Source organism: Centroberyx gerrardi, chromosome 12, assembly GCF_048128805.1.
Source record: "Centroberyx gerrardi isolate f3 chromosome 12, fCenGer3.hap1.cur.20231027, whole genome shotgun sequence".
NCBI classification, from domain to species: Eukaryota; Metazoa; Chordata; class Actinopteri; order Beryciformes; family Berycidae; genus Centroberyx; species Centroberyx gerrardi.
Genome location: NC_136008.1, coordinates 7,046,366 through 7,056,854, shown reverse-complemented (window position 1 = coordinate 7,056,854; position 10,489 = coordinate 7,046,366).

Genomic DNA, 10,489 nt, shown 5'->3' with positions numbered 1-10,489 from the left:
AGCAATGCCAGAAGTTCTAGGAAAGAAGTGAATTCCTCCCAGAGACCCAAGAATATGCTGCAGGGATTATAGAAGGAGATTATAGAGCTGCTGTGGGCTACTCACGATGCAGACATCCTTCCCACTGCGTTCTGCAGATGCTCTAATGGTGCTCTCCTCTCTCAACGAGCACTGGAAGTAATGGTGTTTGTGTGGAAGAAAATGTTACTGCTATAAGCTTTGCTCTTGCTTCCCTGTGCATCAAAGCAATTTGTTTTGCTGCTGGAGCTATAGTGTGTTTTTTACCGGTGTTTCATGTCCGTGTCGGCGTTCAGTTCAGTCTACCACGCGGTGTGTTTTTGAGGTAGACACCTCTCCTGGCAGACAAAAAGCTAAAGCACTGTCAGTTGTTGACGGATGGTTATGTGCTTGACGCTAATCGTCGCTTCAACCCCCCGTTAGGAGACATGGGAAAAGGCCATCGATTACCTCTCTATCATACAGTAAATCTTTGGCAGAGAGGTATTTTTCAACAACTAAATGGGCATCTAACCACAATCTATTTGATCTGTATAGAAAAAAAGAAGCAGTACAAATGGACCATTGTTTCTTTTCCGGGATCTAAATGTTAAAAGGGCTGCGCTAATTGCTTATCTTGACAGTATATGGATGTGGGTAGTGGAGGTGGATAGCTTAAGGACACTGTTTGCTCTGCTGAGCCCCGTCCCATTTTAGGTGTTATGCTAATGCGTCCAGCCCCATTGCTCCCAGCCTCGGCAGAGGCGAGTTGTAACTTGTGACAGGGCTAATCTCAGCGGACGGCCCGGAGCGCAGCCCAATCAGCAGGGGTAGCAGGCAGAAAATGAGAACACCAAACAGACCAGCTCCCTCGCCTCCTCCTGGCTTAGAGTGGAGATCCTGTGTGTTAAGCTGCTTTAATGGTCGTTGAAATGGGAATGTCAACCCGACCTGTGACACAGCGTGGAGAGCATCCTTTCACTCTGCTTTTGCTATGCAGAGTGAAGGTTTGGGGCATAAGAGTGAAGGTTTGGGGCATAAGAGTGAAGGCATAAGGAGACTAGATTAATTTAACAGAAGAGCCAGAATACATATTCCCTTCTCATTAATCTCAATTTAGGTTGTTAAACATTTTGTTGATTAAAGTTATATTCACATTTTAGTGCAAGAAAGATTGATTGCCATTGAGTCTTATTGATACATTTTTTTTGCAGGCTACAGTTATGCGCAGTTCCATGCAGCAGTCAGTGTGTATTGCTAACTTGATGAGCAGGTATTTATGCAGAAGCTGTAGGTGGATGCAAGTTCTTCATTGGTTTTCAATTAGTGCCACAAAGAGTGCAGCAGAGGCTACAACATTGTGATTTTCAGTGTGGCAAGAGCAGCACCAGAGCCTTTGTTGTTTCACTGAAATGTAAATTGCCCTTAATTCAATTTTGGTCAAGATTTCAAGAAAGAGCTTTTGGCACAAGATAGATCCCAACAAGAAATGTAATATCATAGACCTGATTTTGCCCAAAATGCCACTTAGAGCACGCCTTGTGTCCAGGTCCACAAGGCCTGCTCTGTTGAGTTCCTCCATGCCTCTAAAGCTTCTGAAGTCAGTTAACTGAGTTTAACTTTTCTAAGAAGCCAGTCTTAATTATAATGAACTGGGAGTCCTATCAGCTCATTCAAGAAGCCCTTGCCTCATTGATTTAGTTGTTATATGCCATTACGGGAAGCTTTTTGCCAAAGCACCCTACAGTACAATGAGCATGTGTGCATACATTTTTAGCATGGGTGGTTTCAGTGGGAGTCAAATCCTTAACACTGGCACTGTTGGTGCCAAGTTCTGCACAGGGAATATAACGCCGAACCCTGTCTGTTTTAGTGCCGTTCCTTACCCGCTGAGCCACACCGATCTCAACCGTAGTCGTTGAGGTAGTGAAAGCCGAGGTTGTTTGCACTTGTAGTAAAGAATTAATGGAGCTAAAATGCATTGTTGCAAGCGGTTTCCTATCTGTTTCACAATATAGTTAATAATATTGAGGGATTCAAATCAGCAAACAAATCAACAAACTGCCCAACCAAAACAAAGAACTTCGGCTTCCAATATCTCAATAAACAAACAGTATTGCAAGTTATTTTTCAATGGATTCAAATGTTTCCCAATTTGCTATGATTCTCATAGACTTCTCAAAAACCTGAACTATCTATTTAATATTAATCCACTGAAGAGGAGAATATGAGCAAGTGTTTCCATAAACCACTGAGATCGTAACACTGATACACCTCTTTGTTTTCAGATGCCACACCATCCACACTGTGCTGTATCTCTGATCTTTCCTCATCAACATCTCTGTGAAGACTCCTATACTATTTGGTGGTCACTTTTATCCAAAGCAATTTACACTTCCATGACTGCTTATAGTATATAGTTGTTTTTTTTGTTAGTGCCTTGCTGCACCCATTGAGCTACACAGGTTCTCGAGTAACTTGCTACTGCAGCAGCAGCAGAGCAAAATGAGTGTAAACTGAACCACTGCAAAGTTAAGAGCAAACATCATTATTAATTATCAGAGCCACCAAGTGTTGCAGGCTGCAGCAGAGTTTGAGTGACAGCCCAACTAGGATTAATGTTGAATATCTCTGTAGACCATGCACAGCATATAATATGGTCATATATGGAGAATATTAACCCACACATTTAATTACCATTAGACAAGAACAGAAGGGGAGGAGCGCTGCATTGGGTCCTTCCTTAGTGAAGAATGGACAGGTGTTCTTTGGATGTAAAATGCATGGGTTGTAAATATACATTAAGATCCAGTCAAAACCAGTACAGTATTTCCCAGCAAAAAAAACTGTCCAAGGCCCTCTGTCTCATTGCAAAGATTACAACAGACTCCCAGATGAAGGCCAGACTAGGCCGCAACGCATTGGTGCAATGTATTTATCTATTCTTGCAAAGTGAAATAATGGCATTTTAATTTTTGCAATGACACAGACTGCCTTGGACAGTTTTTTTGCAGGTAACTACTGGATTTGACTGGAGATAAAGATGGCAGAGCTTACTCTCTTTCATCTATTTTGCCAGAAATCCTTTGTTAAAAACATCCCAATTATTGCAAATGGTGTATATTTCTTTTTGGAACTAAACTCTCCATATTGATATGTATGTTCTGTCTAGAAGTAAGAACAACCACTGTGACTTGTATACAATCATATAAAACATCAAAATGTTGAAATGTTGAAGAGGTCTGCCAGTAGTCCCACAGGTTTGAGACAACTGCTTACTACAAAGCCACCAGTCATTTGGCATTATAAATATCTCACCAGTTGACCAGCCTGGAATTATGGCTAGCAAGTGACTGGGCTAAAGCAAATGGAAAGTCACAGGTCCAAAGCACTAACAGTACATAGCCTCGGTATATCAATACAAAAGGACATTCATTTCCCAACAGGCCAGCGTGTGCCTCCTTCCAACAAGAGCTAAAACATTCAAAGGACACTCACAATATCAAACGGCGCTCCTCTCAAGGCAAAGTCATTCCAACATCACTGGCAAACCACTGCAAAGCCAACAAGAAAAGGGAAAGCAGAGAAAGCGCTCATCACTCCTTCTCCGTCACATCCTCCCCGCTGGGTTTCTACAAGGTCATTTTGGCGCACGACGCGTTCAGGACACCCAGCTACACCGACTCGTTTGATATTTGCCTGAAATTGTGCACATTATATGCATCAGTACATAAGCAAGAGAACTTCTGAGAATGTAAAGAGAAGTGTTGTTGAGGGAGAACTACAGATTTCGGACGGTGTAGGCTGCTAAAGCGAAAAGGCGCTGTAGGCGACGGAGGGGCAAAGGCGTCGATGCCAACCGAACCATCGCCAATTAGCCAAAATTGGCTCGATCGTGGCCAATAAGCTGGTCATATGTGTGTCGTTGGTTACATTAAACCATACTAGTCGTCGTCACCCCTGCTCCGGAGTGAATCTTGTGCTTTTAAAATGCTCAGATGAGCCGCTGGGATGGAGGATCACTCTTACGCACAAGACCCAAGGGCACAATTCGATGCCCAAATCCGTGCAAAATAAACCACAGTTGCTTTTAATCGTATAAACACCCCCTCCTTATGATATTTCAACTTTAATTTCCGAGTAATAGCTCGACCTATCCTCTGATTCCAGTTGGGTACAGGTTAGGGGTCGTTGCGTTGCGCAGCGCAGGCCTATAAACTCGTTTTTTAATGATAAATAAATATCTAATTCCTATCATAAACACGCGGAAAGATTCACAACTATCATCCTGCATCCACACCTCTCATGGATGCAGGGTTGGTGCGCCTGCAGCAGGGGGAAAAACAAGCGGGTTCATGCACAGGGAGGAAGGTTATGGTAAAATCCTATAATTAAAAGCAATTATTCTCTTCTTACCTTTTTGGTGGGAAGGTCGGCGCGCTTTTAGGGAGACGGCAGTGAAGCTTCTGTGTAGCCTGGAGGGAGTCACCCCGGCAAAAAAGGTATACAATCCGGTTTAGTGGAAATTGGTCCGCGGTGTGTCCCTGTGATGTGCACTGACGTAGTAGCAGTACACCCCCCTCCTCCCCTTACTTACTACACAGCATCCTTCTTGGACACCCCCCCCCCCCTCCCCCTTGCCTTCATTCCCATCTCCCATCCCTCTTCTCGCAGACACCATTCCTTTCAGAAAAAAAGGGGGATATTTGCTGCTTTGCATGACAGCAGAAACAGTAAAGCTGATTCATTTTCACCTGAGTGATGAATATTATTTTTCCTTCAGTCATTGCCGTTTTTTTTAAATGTTATGTTATATAAGGTCATAGGACAGGGGCAGTAGATGGAAACTGAGCTCCCATCCGTATCTCTGTGCATCTCTGTCTAGTGGATTCGACTGTCATTTTCTCCATATGCACCAAATGGTTGGTGCAATGAACTGTGCACGACGTGCCTCTCCCCGCACGTGCTTGGGCTCGTGCTTATAATTGGCCATGTACAAAAAGATGAAAAAAAAAAAAAATCTTCAGTATGCCCTCATGAAAAAGAACTGTAGTAATCCTATCATACATTTTTAGGAGGATACATATATCACAGCAAAAGTCCCTATGGTATTATTATAGGAATATTATAGTGATACCATAGGAAATTAAAAAAAATACCATGAAGCACAATAAGGTCGCTGTAAACTCACTATGGCAATACCACACACACACACTATATGTCCCTATAGGAATGTATTAGAGTGATGTTTCCTTAGGGTGACTGATTGTTTTTTAAATTTTGTCCCACCAAATTTTACCCATCCAGAGTCTGAGAGTCTAAAAAATTAGAAAATCATTGAAAATTTTGAATTCACAGCAATGGCAGAGGATCAGAATGTGTCTTAAAATATTGCAGGTACATATATCAAATTCAAATCTAGTCTAGTCTAGTCTTGTTTATTTATATAGTCCGTTATCACAGTCAAGTCTCAAATGACTTTACATACCACATATATACCTATACATACTACACATACTTTATATAGACACATCATATACATCCTATGCTACACCATATACTGTACATACTTCATATACATCATTTACTACATTATGTAGGCCTACATACTATACATCATATATTACGTCATATACATACTTCACATACATAATTTATAGCCCAAACTGTTTGATCCTACGTTTGTGTTGGATGACCATTTTGTACCGCAGGACATCATACCTAAGTAGACCAGACAGCAAGCTTAAAATGTTAAAATGACTTCAAGCCATAAACATTGTGAAAGATGTCTGGTTTTTACTGTCTCCTCCACCTTATGCTGACAAACACACCACTGCAGCCCCTGGCTTTGAGTCAGATTGCCATTCACACACCAGCTGCCATCTCCCCATCATGATCAGCCACAGCAGATGAGACCATTCATCTAGCTTCAGGCTTTTAGCTGCTATTGTCTGTTTCGGAGATCTATTGATCAGCAGGCCAAAAGGGCCTGGTATCTTCAGACAACAGTTCCTCTCCTCTCCTCATCTCTCCTCTCCTCGTCTCTCCTCTCCTCTCCTCTCCTCTCCTCTCCTCTCCTCTCATTGTCTCTCCTCTCCTCTCCTCCCCTCTCCTCCCCTCTCTTCTCCTCTCCCTTCCTCTCCTCTCCTCTCCTTGTCTCTCCTCTCCTCTCCTCCCCTCTCCTCTCCTTGTCTCTCATCTCATCTCCTCTACTCTCCTTGTCTCTCATCTCATCTCCTCTCCTTGTCTCTCCTCTCCTCTCCTCCCCTCTCTTCTCCTCTCCCTTCCTCTCCTCTCCTTGTCTCTCCTCTCCTCTCCTTGTCGCTCCTCTCCTTTCCTCTCCTCTCCTCTCCTTGTCTCTCCTCTCCTTGTCTCTCCTCTCCTCTCCTTGTCTCTCCTTGTCTCTCCTCTCCTTTCCTCTCCTCTCCTCTCCTCTCCTCTCCTCTCCTCTCCTCTCCTTGTCTCTCCTCTCCTCTCCTCTCCTCTCCTCTCCTTTCCTCTCCTCTCCTCTCCTCTCCTCTCCTTGTCTCTCCTCTCCTCTCCTTGTCTCTCCTCTCCTTTCCTCTCCTCTCCTCTCCTCTCTCCTCTCCTCTCCTCTCCCCCAGTTCAGAACAGATAGTGAGTCACTCTTCACCTTACGGTGATAAAACAGCATAATTGAAAGTGGCAAAGTGGCAGATTATTTGCAAGGAGGGAAACTGAAGTTTGTTCTGCCGGCCACAGTGGCAGGTGAATCTAAAATCCAAAGGAAAAATCCACCCTACAACACTTTAACACTGTTAAAAAAACAGCTATTGGTGATGTACCTTCCATTTCTGGGTCCATTTTGTTATTTTGTGATGTATTTTTCTTGTTCTCATGGATAACTGGCCAAAAGTAGATGATTTGAGATATTTCCAACTTCGCTACAATGGAGTTTGATAAAAAAAAAATGTTCAGCGATCCTAATCATCAACGGTAAACGTCAGGTTTTGGTGTCAGTCCCTCAGAATCAAACAGCGAGGGCTTCTTTCTAGAGCCGCCATTTTGCACCGATGTTCAACAATCATACATTTCTCCACTGACAGAAGCCTCAATAGACTAGAATGCAATGCAGCCACAAGGCAGGTTGCATTTTGAGTATTACAGTAAGATTCTCTTTTTTTTTTGACTGGAAAAACTCTTACTAAGCTATTGCTATCCCTATTGCTCTCTCTACCTATCACTGATGGAACTGGCACCATCCAAATGCTGGTAAAACTGGGCTGGTAGCTGGTAACTTGGTGGATGGTGGCTGGTTAATTTCCCACTGTGATTTAGGTGACAAACATGCCAGGTGATTGGAGTGACTGTCCCATAACCAGAGGTCACATGCTCAACAGCCAACAGATGAATATCAGATCCAAGAATGGCAAATCGACACTTATATCCATGTGGGGAACATTTTGCCCTGGACAGAACAAACTTATCAAGAATGTGTGAGAACAGTTTGAGCTCAACCAATTAAGACACACATGTCTTCGTTTTCCCATCTGTTTCAACCGGCTCTGTACTCGACTGTTGTGCTGTTTGGATGTGATGCGTCGTTCTCACAATGAATCACCATCCACTGCATCCTTGGTTGGTTAAGTAAACTTCTGTGATTTTTATCCATCTTTATCTTTCTTTCATTTGGAATCGTACTTCAGTCATTAGATGTTACGCCAACCACATTATAGAGGAAACAAGAACGCACTAAAACACATTTTGAGAAGGATTGAATGTGTGTCTCTGTCTGTTGAAGTGTCCTGCTTCCTCATGTCTGCTCCTGCGCTCTGACCTTCACGGTGAAATCATGCACTGTATGTATATGTTTCTCAGAGGAACACATGAAGAAATTCCTAATTACACTGTGAGAGATATGACGATTTAAATACTCTAAAATAGTGAGAGCACAGCGCAGGACGGGACAGCCTGCCACCTGACCTTATTGATGTTTTATCTCCTGCCATGTCCAGGAATATATCTGCGGTGCTTGGCGTCATGTTACCGCCCCGCCCCTCCCCCAGCCTCACCACACATACGGGGGATTCTCTCCTACTATGCAGTATGCGGTATGTATACGCACCACTTGGTCTACCAATCGCATGCTGCGCTGTTGGCGGGTGAGGAGCGTGATTGGCGGGGGTCAGAAGTCAACGGATTCAGGCTCCCTGGGCGATTTAACCCACCACAATACACACTGATGTGAGAGATTCACATGAGGACTTTGCACTCACATGTTACTGTAGCTCTAACTAGCTGCTGCAGAGCACACAATTAGGGTCAGAGAGGATTGTCTGGATTCCATGCACACACACACACACACACACACACACGCTCAGGCACAAGCAAAAATGCACACACACACACAAGTGAACACACAAGAGCAGAAACACCTATGTGCCTGCATTTCATCAAGGCCTCCATGGTGTCAGTTAGTAGCTTTTTTTTTTTCCCCAGACAGCTCTAGTAAACCTGGAGCTCCACTAGCTGTGAAACACATCGTTAGCAAAATGTCAGCGTTAAATTTCAACACTATGTCAGTGTTTGCATAAGTTCACATCCATCAGAGTTAATTAACACTTTTAGATCATTTTGAGCAGCCGCCCCAGAGCCATATCAGCTCTGTGATTGGACAAACAACTCTCCAACCAACGCCTTGTCAACGCCAAATAAATGTCACTGGAAAATCAACACTTATTAACACTGGAATCTTTGCTGTGTAGTGTGGATTTGGTCCGATCTTGGAAATCAGTCTTGATGGCAGATTGTAGTTATAATCAGACATGTACATGGCAAATTTTCCATAGAGCTGATGTGGCTCTGGGCTGGCTGTTCAAAACTATCTAAAAGTGTTAAATTAACTCTGACGGGTGTTGACTTATAGAAACACTGGCATAGTGTTGGCATAGTGCATAGTGCACTCTCAGAGTTCAATTAACACTGGTGATTTTGGTGTGTACAGTGACGGCATGAACACAAGAGAAGGTGTAAGATTTTGCCGTTCATTGCCCTGTAACCCTCCAACACAATGGTTTGTATACTTTTAAACGCTCTGTCTAGCTGTACCAGGTGTTTTTTGGCCCGAGAAGAATGAGCCATCCTGTTTCTCCCTGAGACATTTTCCACAGATGGCATGAGCTGCGGCAAAGAGAGAGAGAGAGAGAGGAGGAGGAGGAGGAGGAGGAGGAGGAGCAACACCTATCCATCCCCGGCCCTGAAGAGGAACCTGTTGGAGAAGTGACGGAGCAGATCAACACTCCCACACAGCTGCACACGGTTCCCCCTGCAGCAGCCGGCAGCTGGCCCGGCTGCACACACCTGACACACCACATTACCGTCTTCACAAGCCAAAATGCACCTTAGAAATAAACTGCCCAGGCTCAGGCAGCTCGCAAGTGGCTGACAATGAAGGGTTGGGCGGTGTCGGTGTGTGTGTGTGTGTGTGTGTGTGTGTGTGTGTGTGTGTGTGCAGTGTATTGTTATCTCCAGCTGTTGACTCTAATTGTTTTTTAATTATGAAAAATGTTGTCCTGTGTGTGTTCTCTACCTGCCTCGACAAAAGCAAGAGTCGTGCCACTGCCAGGTTGACACGTAATTTAATTTCCAAAGGGGATCCAATTTCCTGGGCACAATAAGGAAGCCGGGGGCCAATTTAACGACGTCCTTATCTTGGGTTGTAAATGGTGTAATGAAATACAGTAGACTTAACTTTGTATGGATATAAGATTGTACAGGCTACATGTGTTGAACAGCTTAATTAAGCTTGTAGCCTCAAAACTGTCTCTTAAAATCACTCTAAATATCAACCACGACATTAACTCCCATTTCATTTCAATAAATCCCCTACAAAAAAATCACCATAATATTCTTATAATATTCCTATGATATTGTGTCTCTAGTACTCAATAGTGAGTTTATGGTGACCTAATTAAACTTTATGTTATAGTTTTTTTTCTCATGCGATATAAACATAGTTCTTTTTGTTAAGGGAGGAAATGATGACATGTTACTGTAGTTTAGGCTCCTATTCCAGCATCAAGGTTGAATTTGCTCAGTTGCTGCTTGTGTTTTAGGACAGCTGCATGTCGCCACCTGCTGGTCATTTCAGGCATTTCTGGCACAGAATTAAACGCATCATCATGACCTAAACTCCTACGTAAAATAAGGACAGTAATCCAAAAATACATGGATACAACACAGATATCACAGCAAAAATGATCAATATATGTGGGGAATATTATTAGAATTTTGTAGTGACGCCACTGCAGTGGAGCTTAAAAATGCCTCAGTGTATGAAAATATAAACTCCCTATTGAGTAACACAGACATAAGTCCCTATATGGCAATAGGAATATTATAGGCTAGTGATACCATAGGATGTAAAAAATAATGTATGGTAAGGTCACTATAAACTTATTAGTGAGTGCCACAGACCCACTTTAAGGCCAATACTGGGATTTTACTTGACTGGGATTTGTCTTGGCCCTGC